The sequence below is a fragment of the Apium graveolens genome, chromosome 1, assembly GCF_009905375.1.
Source record: "Apium graveolens cultivar Ventura chromosome 1, ASM990537v1, whole genome shotgun sequence".
Classification (NCBI taxonomy): Eukaryota; Viridiplantae; Streptophyta; class Magnoliopsida; order Apiales; family Apiaceae; genus Apium; species Apium graveolens.
The window spans coordinates 136,293,484-136,308,241 of record NC_133647.1 but is presented as its reverse complement, the minus strand read 5'-3'; positions in this window follow the sequence as shown (position 1 = coordinate 136,308,241).

The following is a 14,758-nucleotide window of genomic DNA, read 5'->3' as shown; positions in this document are numbered from 1 at the left end:
CAGGTTATCATCAATTGAAGATTAAAGCTAAAGATATTCCAAAGACTGCGTTTCGTACGAGATATGGGCATTACGAGTTTCTTGTAATGGCATTCGATTTGACAAACGCGCCAGCTGCATTCATGGATTTGATGAACAGGATATTCAAGAAATATTTGGACAAGTTCGTGATTGTATTCATTGATGACATCTTGATTTACTCCAAGACAGAAGAAGAGCATGCAGAACACTTGAGGATAGTTTTAGAAATACTGAGGAAAGAGCAATTATACGCAAAATTCTCAAAATGTGAATTCTGGTTAAGGGAAGTACAATTTCTAGGGCATATCATCAGTAGAGAAGGCATTCAAGTTGATCCAGCAAAGATTGAAGCTGTGTTGAATTGGGAAAGACCAAAGACGCCGACAGAAGTTCGAAGTTTTTTTGGGATTGGCAGGATATTATCGAAGATTTGTCAAAGATTTTGCGAAAATAGCAACGCCGCTGACCAAGTTAACCCGAAAAAGTGAAAAGTTTGAATGGAATGATAAGTGTGAAGAAAGTTTTCAGGAGTTAAAGAATCGGTTGGTGACCGCACCAGTACTTGTACTGCCAGACGATCAAGGAAATTTCATCATTTACAGTGACGCTTCGTATCGTGGGCTAGGATGTGTATTGATGCAACACGATAATGTCATTACATATGCTTCGAGACAACTTAAACCCCATGAGCAGAAATATCCTACGCATGATCTGGAATTGGCAGCGATCGTATTTGCATTGAAGCTTTGGAGACATTATCTCTACGGTGAAAAATACGAAATCTACACGGATCATAAAAGTCTGAAGTATATCTTTACGTAAAGAGAACTGAACATGCGACAACGTCGATGGCTGGAATTGATTAAAGATTACGATGTTACAATCAGTTATCATCCAGGAAAAGTAAATGTTGTAGCGGATGCGCTAAGCAGAAAAGAAAGATTGAATCGGTTAACTTTATGCGAAGAATTGGCCAAGGAATTCGACAAATTGGAAATCGAGATTCGTATTCCCAATGAATCTGCAGGAACTATCTACGCTATGACTTTCCAACCGGAGTTGTTAGAAAAGATTCGCCGTTGTCAAGATGAAGTGATGAGTCAAGATGACGACTTAACGGGAGAAGAGATCACAACTCAGAAAGATAATGAAGGAATTTTATGCTTTGCATCGAGAATCTGGATCCCTAACGTGGCAGAACTAAAAGAAGAAATAATGCGGGATGCGCACAATTCGAAGTATTCCATTCATCCAGGAAGCACAAAAATGTATCGCGATTTGAAGGAAAACTTTTGGTGGCCGAATATGAAGAAGGAAATAGCAGAATGGGTGATAAATGCTACACATGCCAGCGAGTTAAAGCGGAACATCAACGTCGGAGTGGGTTATTGCAACCGTTAGACATTCCCGAATGGAAATGGGAACATCTAGCGATGGATTTTGTGGTAGGACTACCGAGGACTAGGGCAAATCATGATGCGATATGGGTAGTCATTGACAGACTTACGAAGTCGGCATATTTTCTACCAATTAATGAAAGATTTTTGCTCGACAAATTAGTGCACATGTATCTCAAAGAAATTGTGATGCGACATGGAGTTCCAATATCTATTGTATCAGATCGAGATCCTCGTTTCAATTCAAGATTTTGAAGACAATTTCAAGAATGCCTTGGAACAAAATTAAACATGAGTACCGCTTATCATCCGCAAATCGACGAGCAAAGTGAAAGAACTATTCAAACGATTGAAGACATGCTACGAGTTTGTGTGATCGATTTTGAAGGTAGTTGGGATGAGCATCTACCCCTAGTGGAATTTTCCTATAATAACAGCTATCACGCCAGCATTAGAATGCCACCGTATGAAGCATTATATGGGAGAAAATGCAGATCACCAGTGCACTGGGATGAAGTTGGAGAACGTAAAATTTTGGGTCCAGAATTAATTCAGCAAACAAAAGAAAAGATTGAACTTATTCGAAAACGACTCGATGCAGCGCAAAACAGGCAACGCAAATATGCAGACCAAGCAAGGAAATATATGGACTATCAGGAAGGGGAACACGTATTACTTAAAATATCGCCATGGAAAGGATTGACCAGATTTGGCAATAAGGGTAAATTAAAGCCACGATACGTCAGACCATTTGAGATTTTGAAGAAAGTAGGAAAGATTGCATACGAATTAGCGTTACCGCCTCATATGCAACATATTCACAATGTATTTCATGTGTCAATGCTTAAGCGATATAATCCTGATTTTAGGCATGTAATAGAGTATGAACCGATAGATATCCAACCAGATTTGTCTTTTATAGAACAGTCGGTAAGAATTTTAGATCGGCGAGAGAAAGTGTTAAGAAACAAGTCTGTGTATTTAGTGTGAGTGTTGTGGAGAAACCCAGTGGTTGAAGAATCAACTTGGGAGCTTGAAAATGAAATGTTAGAGAAATACCCTCATTTGTTTTCGTAGAAGATTCTGAGGACAGAATCCTATTAAGGGGGGGAGAATGTAACGACCGGGAAATTTACGTTGTATGATATCATATTTATAATAAAATATGTGTATTAATATGTCATTTATATGTGATTAAATGTGTTGAGTCATTAAACCTTAACTGCTATGTGTTATGTGTTATCTGTTTTGATCCAAATGTGTTTTGGACATTTATTGAGTGTTTTATTGTAAGTTAGATATCTTATATCAAAACCCGTAAAGCTCAAAATCATGTTTTAAAATCCCGTATTTCAAACAAAATCATTGGCCCAATTTTGCCAAAAATGCCCTATACCATATCGCTATTCTGAACCCCTAGACGTTTTACAAATTGACCTTTTTCGCGAAAAACGGCTTTTCTGGGCCCCTTCGGGTACCAAAAACCCCACAAAAATCACATTTTTTTTATATGATCATGAAATTATCATATATCATTTTTCTTTGCATTTTTGTAATATTCATAATTTTTGGGAATTTTTAGCATTAATTTTGTATTTATTGGATATTTAAAAATTCAATATTAATACCCAAAAATTATAAAAATTAGGGCCAAATATTTTTATTAGGAGTGTAATTAGCCCCTTAATTTTATTTAGGGGTATTATTTTACATAGTATAAATAGCTGATTTTTCAGTAATTAATTATTAATTTTAATTAAAAAATCAGTAAAATAAATCAGAAAATTCAGAAAAGGGAATTAGGGTTTGTGTTGGTGAAAAACAGACAGAGAATCAAAGCTGAATTTGAAGGTGATTCCGGAGTCCAAATCAGTCATGTGAGTATTCGTTTTAAATCCCAAGAATCGTAGTTTCTGATTATGCAATTAATTTTAGTGTTTGATTTCTGGATTTTAATTTCGTTTTTCGGGTCTAATTTCTTGAATTCGGGTTTTGATTATGGCTGCTTGTTTGATGTTATTGTTGATGGAAATGATTAGATCGTCAAAAACCGAGTCGAATGGCATCGATTTCGTAGTGTTTGGATGTAGTTTGCGTGCTCGTCGGAGAACCGCCGCCATGGCGGTGTTCTTCGTCTCCGGTGATGCTCGACGGGGAAGGAGGACGAAGGGAGGCCTGGGAACGAAGGAGGCATCGTTTGTATTGCTGTGCATCAGAAACAGGGAAGAAACGAACTCGAATCACGATGTTTGGCCGTGTTTTCGTCTCGCCGGGAAACGCCGTCGACGCCGGTTTCTGGGCAGTCGGGGCGGTGTTTTTGAGCGACCCGGGTTCGACCCGGTTCCAACCCGGAAATCGACCCGGGTTTGATCCTAAAACCCAAACCCTGACTGCTATTTTGTGTTTCTGGATTTTTATTTATTTATTTTATTTTCTGGAAATTAGAAATTAGTTTTAATAATTCTAATAATTAGCTAAAAATTAGATTTAAATTTTGAAAAATAATATTATTAATTTCTGAACTATTTTATTAATTTATAAATTCAAATTTAATTATTTAATTATTTATCTAATTATTTATTAGTTATCTAATTAATTAATAATTAGGTAATTAATTAAAGATTAAATAATACGAGTAACTCGTATTTATGCGAGTAGTGATTCGATAATGAGAATTATTATTCGAGCGTTAGTTATTCGAATAATATTGCAGTAATTGTTTGTATCGTATAATTAAATACCAATAATTAATTAATTAACGAATCCTTTAAATTCCGATAATAATATATTAATTCGGTAGTATTCGAGAATAGTGCGTAGCTCGTATTTATACGAGTGTTTAATCGATGAGTTGTAAATATTTGCAATAAATTGTGATTAATCCTAATAATTAGGGATTAATTATTTTAATTTATTAAATAATTATCTAATAATTATTTATTAGTTATTTATTTATTAAATATTTAAAAAGTGATTAATTATTTCGATAATTAGTCACATAATGTTCGATAAATCATAACTTCTTCATTTTAACTACAAATATTATAAAAAAATTATTTTTGACTTTGATTTTTCTTAAATAATTATTCAAAAATTATTTTGGGATTTAAAAATTAGCAATAATTGTTTATATTGAATAATAAATTGAATTATCAGTATTTAATTGATAATAATTCAACCGTTAGTCCGAATTGAGCGAAACGAAAGCCTGTTGACTTAGAAAAATGAATTCTTTTCACTAAAAATAATATGAAGACCTAATTTCTTCTCGAAATTAGTTGATTTTATTGATTGCTTGATTATCAGTCGAAATGTGTGCCGAAACGAGTTTAAAAAATTACGGAAAAATGGGAAATGAAGTAGAAGGTGATCAACGGAGCAATCAGCGAATCAATTTCGATTCTAAAAATTATTTTAACTATAAAAATGATTGGGCGTTTATGTGCTTATGTGCATTATGTGGTTAATCGAATCTTACTTGTTTATATGTAATATTCGAGTTGGTTATAAACGTATGGGTAAATAGTAGGAACAAAATGAAATCGATTTAAGGTACAACCGAAGTACAAAATGACTTAACCAATCTATTTTGCTAACAGAAACTAAGCCAGCAAGGCAGGTCAAGTAGAGAATAGACGGAAGTGATTTAATTACAGTAAGTCACACGGAAGGCAAGTTTCTCCTCTATTCTATTTTCCAGAATAGTGATATTCTCTTCAGATTCTTATTACATTTGCATTACTTTAACTCCTTTATTCTTATCTCAGTTCGATTCTTGAATTATTCTTTTCATTTGAATTTATTATTCATATTCCAATTATTACTCACCATTATTAATATATTCTGGTGATTAGAATATATCAAAGTATACTGATTGTTCCGGTTGCTATTCCAGGGACTGGATAACATTACTTTTGGGGATTAAGGTTACTTAATCCTAAGGACCGAGACATAACCGGGTCCTTGAGATGGGCCTTAGTGCCTGGGTGCCCGACGGGATCTATATAGTGAGATATAGATCTGTACTGTATCCTGGCTGATCAGCAGGGTATAGCTGCGAACTTGAGTCCAGTGTAGTTCGTTTATATTCGCCAGCAATGGCCTTTTTTTGATTATTATGAGGTTATATCTTTGCAGATATACCTGGGATACGGATTCAGTTATATTGCTTTAACATTGTGTATATTTGGTAGACTTGTTGAGCAATTTTGGCTCACCCCTTTTTGTTGTTATTCACCTTATTGTTTCAGTTAAGAAGGAATATGAAACCCGTCAGAACATGAGTGGTAAAAAAGCGGGTCAAGCCTCGGGATCCTCTTATACCCAAGGTGTTGATCCCTATCCAGGAAGAAAGCTTTGAGTTGCCCGAGCAGGTGGAGTGTTAATAGATAGTATGTGTGTTTGAATAAAAGCTGAACTTAGTTTAAAATGAGTTAGGCAATGGTTTGTAATAAAGAAAGTTTGTGAGATTTTGAATATTGGTTTGTAATAAAAGTAGTTAGTGGTTCTTGTTTTCATACTTCAACCTAGAAAGGTCCTGGTAGTTGTTAAGGGGTTTAGTTTCATTTCTTTATTATTTATCAATAAGTTTGTTCAGGTTTGGTGATTAGCTCGTAACCCCCAGACTTACACCCCGGGTCTGGAGGGCGTTACACTTAATACCATTTAAGTTAGGAGAATTTGACGTCATACTCGAAATAGATTGGTTCACGAACCACGATGCGCAAATCTGATATAGAAGTATGAATTTGAAATTGTGGTCCAAGGATGGAACTGAAGTGATATTTAAAGGGGGAAAAGCAAGGGAGAAAATTTCTACAGATAACTCAGACAAGAAGATTGTTACGACAAGGATGCGAAGCTTATTTGGCTCACGTAAAGGATGTACAGAAGAAATCCCTTAGGATTTGAGGACATCCCTGCGGTTAAAGATTTTCCCAATAAATTACCTGGACTACCTCCGGATCGAGAGAGCGAATTCACAATTGATTTGGCTCCTGGAACAGAACCAGTTTTGAAAGCCCCTTATCGAATGACGCCCATTAAAATGAAGGAACTAGCGATGCAATTACAAGAATTGTTAAATAAAGGAGTTATTCGACCGAGTGTATCCCCGTGGGGTGCACTAGTGCCGTTTCTAAAGAAGAAAGTTGGAAGCATGAGATTATATATCGATTATCGCAAACTCAATAAGTTGACTATCAAGAATAGGTACCCTCTCCCGCGAATTGATGATTTATTTGATCAATTGAAAGGAGCTACTTGTTTTTCGAAGATCGATTTACGATCTGGATATCATCAACTGAAGATTAAGGCATGAGATAAAGCCAAGACGGCGTTTTGAACGAGATATGGACACTATGAATTCTTGGTAATGGTGTTTGGCTTGACAAATGTGCTAGCTGCTTTTATGGATCTTATGAATCGAGTATTTAAGAAATACTTGGACAAGTTTATAATAGTATTCATTGACGATATCTTTATTTACTCAAGGTCAGAAGTGGAGCACATGGAACATTTGAGAATTGCTTTGGAAATCTTGAGGAAATAGAAATTGTACATAAAGTTTTCTAAATATGAATTTTGGTTAAATGAAGTTCAGTTTCTTGAACACGTAATCAATAGTGAAGGTATCAAAGTAGATCCTGCGAAGATTGAAGCTGTTATGAATAGGGAAATGCCAAAGACTCCAATATAAGTGAGAAGCTTTTTGGGACTAGCTGGATATTATCAACGATTCATTCAAGGTTTTTCTAAGATTGCAGTTCCACTGACTAAGTTGACGAAGAAAAATGAAAAAAAATTGTTTGGACAGATAAGTGTAAAGAAATCTTCCAAGAGCTAAAGAAAAGGTTAGTTTCTGCACTAATATTGGTTCTACCTTATGAGAAGGATGAGTTTGTGATATATAGTAATGCTTCGTATAAAGGTTTAGGTTGAGTGTTGATGTAGCATGGAAAGGTAATATCGTATGCATCACGTTAGTTAAAGCCGCATGAGCAGAGATATCTTACGCATAAAATGGAATTAACAGTTATTGTGATTGCTCTTAAGATTTGGAGACACTATTTGTACGAAGAGAAATATGAAATTTATTCGGACCACAAGAGCTTGGAATATATCTTTACACAGAAAGAGATAAATATGAGACAAAGGAGATGGTTGGAATTAATCAAGGATTACGACTGCACAATAAGTTATCATCCCGGAAAAGCAAATGTCATAGCGGATGCGCTAAGCCGCAAGGAAAGATTTAATATGTTAACTTCATCTATAGAATTGATCAAGGAGTTTATGAAATTGGAGACAGAAGTGTAAATCCCGGAGATAGAGAATGAAATGATTTATACCATGGCATTTCATCCAGTCTGGAAAAGATTCGACATTGTCAGGATTAAGTGATAGAATATGAGAAAGATAAATTATCTGGAGAAGAAATTAAGACTCAAAAGGATGATAAAGGAATATACAGATTTAATTCACGTATTTGGATTCCAAATGTTGTAGAGCTAAAGCACGGGATTTTACGCGAAACGCATAACTCGAGGTTTTCGATTCATCCTGGAAGTACGAAAATGTACAAGGACTTGAAAGGGAACTTTTGGTGGCTGAATATGAAAAAGGAAATTACATAGTGGATAAGTAAGTGATATACTTGTCAAAGAGTAAAGGCGGAACACCAATGACCGAGCGGATTGCTTCAACCACTAGACATACCTGAATGGAAGTGAGAACATATCGCAATGGATTTTGTGGTAGGATTACCAAAGACCAAGGCTAATCATGACTCAATTTGGGTGATCACTGATCGACTGAGAAAGTCTGCGCATTTCTTTTGAAGAATTATAACGCAGATTCCAGTCACGTACTAATTCGAACCAATGGAAATTCAGCAAAATTTTTCTTATATGGAACAACCCATACAAATTTTAGATCGGAAAGAAAAAGCGCTTAGAAATAAAGTGGTGCCATTAGTTAGAGTTTTGTGGAAAAATCCTAAGGTAGAAGAATCAACTTGGAAATTAGAAAGTGAAATGTGTGAGAAATATCCCCATTTATTTGCTTAGGCTAGATTCTGAGGATAAAATCCTTTTAAGGGGGGTAGATTGTAACGACTTGGATTTTCGCGATGTAATCATATGATAAAGTATAGATTTGTGATCTATGTGTGGATTTATGATTATAAATATAATGTTATATAATTTTGTGGCTTATGTGTGTTTCTGTAAAAAAGTATAAGGGATCGTAAAATGACTCGATCCAGTTTGACGAGTCAGCAAAATGCATAAATTATGTTTTAATAAAACATAAATTAATCAGTTGTTGTCAAGTCATCAGACAGAATGGGACCTATTATAAAAAAGGTGCATTAAATGAAAAAGGAATAAAAATAAGAGAATTCGTGGATTATATTAGGATATGAAAGATATCTAGTCCTCTGTGTGTTTCTGTTGTATGGAGTCATAAATGTGAAAGTTATATTGCTATTTGAATTACTGATAATTGTTATAAGCGTAATTAGCATTTACAAGGGGAAATTATATGTTGAGGTGTACAAATGTGAAATGTGGATGATGTTATAATGTGATATATGATATTTTAGATTTAGGAATGTGATTCTGAGATTCGCGAGTATTTAATTATTTGCAAAAAGGATTTATTGAATAAAAATAAGGATTATTTGATCCTTATTTATTTTTATAAAATTATTGGAGTATGATCAAAGTGTGAAATTTATTTTATAATCTTTGAAATAGTCCTAGAGACTTTCTAAAAATGATGGTTGAATTTATTCTGATATTCTGATATTTTAAAATGATTTTCGAAAGGTTATTTCTATTATCTGAGAGTTAATTGTAAAATTCATAGAAAATGATCTGTTTACTCAAAAATTATTTTAAAAATATTAGGAGAGTGCTAATTTCATGATATTTATTTTAAAAATAAAAGTTGTTTAATTTTTATAATTTATAAAGCTATTTTTATATTTGTTACTTTATAGTTCTAGAATTTTCTAGAAAAGAAAAGAGAAAAGCAATTGTGAATTATCATGTTGCCCCTCCACTCCACTATATATACTCCCTCCTCCCCTCCTCCTTCATTCCCAGCTTACTCTCTCTCTCTCTCTCTCTCTCTCTTTTCTCTCTTTTCTCCTCTCTCTCTCTCTAGAATTCTTCTTTTCTCTCTCCATCTCTCTCTCTCACATACGAGATCAAAATCTAGTTAGTTTTCAAAGCTTTTACCATCAATATTAACCATTTCTAATCCTCTATCACTACATCATTTTCATGTAATTTCTTCAGTAAGTTTTTATAAAACCCTCTCTTAGAGTATATTCAAGAAAAGTACAATTGCTTGATGTATGTTCATAAGGGTGTATAGTAGATTAGTTTTACAAGGTATAGAGGTCCAAAATTCGAAGGGAGACCCCTGCATGGGCACCCTCGAATTCAACCACCCCGACCATGACCAAAAGGGACCGGTGGTTTTGTTTAAACTTGATCTTCCATTTTCTTTAGTGTAAAGAAGATGAATTGTAAAATGTATGTTATTTGTTTAGTGCTTGATTGGATTTTTGATTTTTAAATCAAAGTTTATGCTTATAAGTTTGAATAGAATGATTATTGGCAGTTGATTATATGATTAGTTGACTAAATATTGATGCATGTCACTAAAATATTTATGCATGTTATTAAAAATGGATGCATGTTGATTTTCTAAGTTTCATTCGGTTTCCAACATGTTTTGGTTCGAATTTTTGATAAAAATGTTAGGTAATTATTTCTAAAGGTAATTGATATTTAGAAGTCTTGTATTGATTGATTGATGATTGTGTAGAAGCTAAGAAACTTTTTAAATGTCAAAAATGTGATTTTTGTTCGAATTAAGAGCCTTTATGGTTCGAATTTTTATAAAACAATGGTGAAAAATAATGATTTTAAGGATGGTTAGGATTACACATGTTATGGATCATGCATGTTAGCTTGTATAGTTTTAAGAAGTCAAATTGCACGATTAAGTGTTTTAAGTGATTTTGGGATATTTGAGATGGATATGCTAATTTTAATTTGCATGCAAAGTGATATTTGTTTAATGTGAGTTGATCACAAGGATTGGTATTCAGTTTTAAAAAGAAATAAGGATTCAAGTCATATATTGTAGTTTTGATTCGAGTTGTTAATCGTATAAAGTTTAGTGCACGATACGTTTTAAGGGTTAAGTTATAAAAAGAAATTATGTATACTTGATTGATTATTTTGATTGATTGTTGTGATAAGGGTAAGCGTAGTTGCGAATACGTCATGCCCTATTATCGAGAACAATATATATATATATATATATTTATATATATATATAGGGGTGGATTCAGTGGGTAACTCTATCTATTGAGTAACTAGGTAACTCTAACTCTAATATCACGTCGTTACATTGATTCAGTTTTTTTATCTGCATGTTCTTTTACTTTTTTTTTGTTTTTCTTTAATATTTTTTACCGTGCACAATATTTTTTTATCAATTTTTATTTTGTGCACAACAAGTCTTTTATTAGTATTCCCTTCTTTTTATTAACATTGTGTAATTTATTTTATGTATTTTTATTTTTTTTTATCGTAGTAACCCGCAGTCGTATTTTGTAATTACCTTAATGTGCTTTTATTTATTGTGCATTGTGGTGTTATGTAATTTCAACTAATATTCTGTATTTTGTTCTATAATTCTTATATGTTCTGTTTTTTTTTAATGCTATATATTTTTTACTTTATGTCTATTTTTCTTGTTTTCATTTTCAGTAACTTTTATGTGTTCTATATTTATTTTTATAGAACACATCTAGTTATCCATGAGTTCTAAAATATTTGTCATGTGCTCAATGATTTTTTATAATTTTCATGTATTCTGTAAAATAAAATCATGTGTTCTATAATTATTTTTACTGAAACTTGGGTTATTATTTTTTACCGTGTTTTATTAATTTTTAATTTCATGTTTTGTGTTTTTAAATTTTTTTTTATAATATAACCTTTAGTCATACCTTTTTACATTCTTTTTATAACGTAACTTTGATTAATGATTTAAACATGTATTCTTTTCATATAAAAATTTAATTGGCCATGAAAGTTTTACATGTTCTGTAAACTTTTAGTGTTCTGTAAACTTTAATATTTCCTATTATTTTTGTTAATGTTATGTTCTGTAAATTTTATGTACACGGGATGTTAGTTTTTTGTATTTTTTATTTATTTTCATATCCAGTGTTTCTTTTTCCTTAGATTGACTACCCTAAAATTTAAATTATATTTATAAATATGAAAAATTAGAATCTCAATGTAAAAAATCCTAAAATATGTAGAATATTATATTTACAAATGATTTATAAAATTACATAGTATTTAAATTCAACCAGAAAAAATAAGGAAAACAAAAAAAATTAAAAATTGGAAACGCTGTTCACACTGTGCAACACTAGTAGTCAGTTTTTTTAACAGCATATACAATATTTGATGTTAGGTACGTGTCAAAATCTAAACCCCTAACTAACATAAATCTAATGAATAGTTACCAGTTGATCCCTTCTCTCTCTCTATATGTGTGTGTGTGTGTGTGTGTGTTGATATATATATATAAGTTTAAGGAATATAGATGTAAAGCTGTAATGAGATTTGGATATAAATGAATGTGTCGGATTATGTGTATACGTGATTACGTGTTTTTAAGTAAATGATTGAACAAGGGTATAAAGGATATAAGGTTGATATTTGATATATGTTAAGTATGATATAAGTTATTATAGGGAATAAGATATATTGATTGGGGTAGAAAAATAGACGTTCTGAGAAATGTCAAGTTTTGATGAGGTTCTAATTATGGATTATTTTGTGATTGTAGATTCGGAAAGCAGAGGCATTCGTTCTAGGAAAGGAAAAGAGACTCTAGGTGGCAGTAGCTTAATATGCAGTTAAACAGGAAAACTTGTGAGGCAAGTAACTTTATGTAATAACCCCAATTTTTGGAATTTTTTTGAAACCCTTATGAATAGTGATTTTGCTGATTATGCTGAATAAGAAGACTTTTCATACCACACTTTGTAGAGGTTCTTTTATTGTTATTCTGAGATCTTATTAGTACTCTATATGGTATATAAGTATATGTAAAGATCGTCAGAAATCCAAATTTGAACACTTTGATTTTTCCCGAAAATCCACCAGATACCGAAAGAATTGAGTATAAGGTAACATGATAAAAAGGATTTAAATTCAAGGATTATAAGAGAGGATCATATAAGAAATATAATATATTGAGAAAGGTTTAGGGGAACCCAAGTAATAAGATCCTGGGTATGATCCCTCAACCGATAAACGAGAACGAAAATTAAGTGAACCGTATAACAGATAAGCGGTCATTAACCAAACAATTAAGCAAGGATTAGCATAAGAAGATGCTTCCACCACCAAGTGATGACAAGTGGCAAGAGATGAAGTCACCAAGATGATGTCATGCTTAGTCATACTCCACTCACTTTAAACAACCAACAAATCATCCAAATATCCTATTCACTTCATTTTCCACCACAAAAACATTCAACGAAGCAAATACTCTCCCAAGAACACATAGATCACGGCTTTTTCATTTTTTCAAGGAGAAAAATTCCAAAAATCAAGTTTCTAGCTTTGTTAATTTGCAAGGTAATTACCCAAGGTCCCTTATGATTAGATTAGCATATCCTAGGAGTTTAAGCTTCTATTTCTTCTAGAATCTCTTCCAATAAATCAAGGAAGAAGATGATGAATAGTGTTTTCAAGATTACTAACTTTATTTTCTTTGATTTCCTTTAAGATCCAAGCATTCCTAAGCTATCTCAAGGCTTCTCAAGGCTTCTTAAGGCTTCCTAGCTACTCTAATCACTCCAAGGAAGGTATAACCCCTCCAAAACCTAAATTTACTTTGAGCATTAGGTTTGGTTTTGTTTGTTATGGTTCATGAGAGGCATGGTTGTTGTGTATTGAGAGATTGTTTGGTTTTGTGATATTTTTGGAATGGTAAATCTTGGTAATTAGTTAATTAACTTAAGTAAGATTTTAGTTCATGATTGAGAAGTAGTATAAAGTGGAAACCTTGAGATGTTGGGGCTGTTGTAGTAGTATATGGATGAAGTTTGGTTGTAACAATGATTGTGGGTTGATTATGGATTGAATTGGAGTAGTATAAATTTTGGTAATCGCGTAAACATAGCCGACGTAATGCCCGATTTACTTTAGACTGTTTTTGTTCTTAACATCAGGACCCTTGAACTCACTGTTAGGTTTTGACCATTGTCATGATTAGATAGTTCATGTTACGAGCTTTGTTTTGATATGTGGTTCGTTTGAATCTGATGTACGGTTTAGGAGAAACGACCGTTTTAAGTAACGGCGCTTCGCGACTGAACCATTATCCCTCGCCTTACTTTGAAACCTTGGTTAAGGATCTTAAATGACTAATTGGGGTATGAAACAATTAAGTAAAGTGGATTAGGCAGTTGGTAAGGTGCTCGCGAAAGAATCGTCTTAAAACTTTTAATTGTTAATTTATTAAAAATGGTGGAGCCGAGGGTACTCGAGCGACTTAAGAGAATCGTTGAGCGCAAAGCGAGCGTTAGAGTCTAATTGGTTAAAGTATAGATTCATAAGAGACTTTGGTTTAATTCCAACTTATATGTGGTTTATAGGTTACCAGAATCATCCCAGGACTTTTACCACCCCCAGTCGCTTAGGCAAGTTTTCTACCCGTTATACTGTTGTTGTGATGTATATATGTATATGCATTATCTTGTGATAGATGCATGTTGGTTAATTAGAAAATTTTGTGATATATTGAAGCATGCTGATATGGTATATATATGCATGTCTGTTTCGTAATCTGGTTATCTATCTGTTGATTTCAATGCTTATAGTTGCATAATACCTATGCTAGAGATAAGCAGTAGTTGCGTATACCCTTAGTATAGGGGACCCAAAGGTGAACATTTTCTAAAACCGGGAGTCGATGTTCCCGAGTATATTATATATATATATATTTATTTATTTATTTATATATATATATAGTTTTCAAAACTATTAATCGAATAAGGTTTATTCGATAACTTTATTTTTATTAATGAATATTATTTGAATATTCATTCGAGGACTAATGACTCTGTTTATTCTATTTAATGAATATTATTTGAATATTAATTCGAGGACTTATGACTCCGATTATTTACTAATTAATATTCTTTATTTTATTAAAGAATAATGTGTCGATAATCAAACTTACTTTTGATTATACAAATAAAGATAGTACTTTCGTATAAGAATATCTTT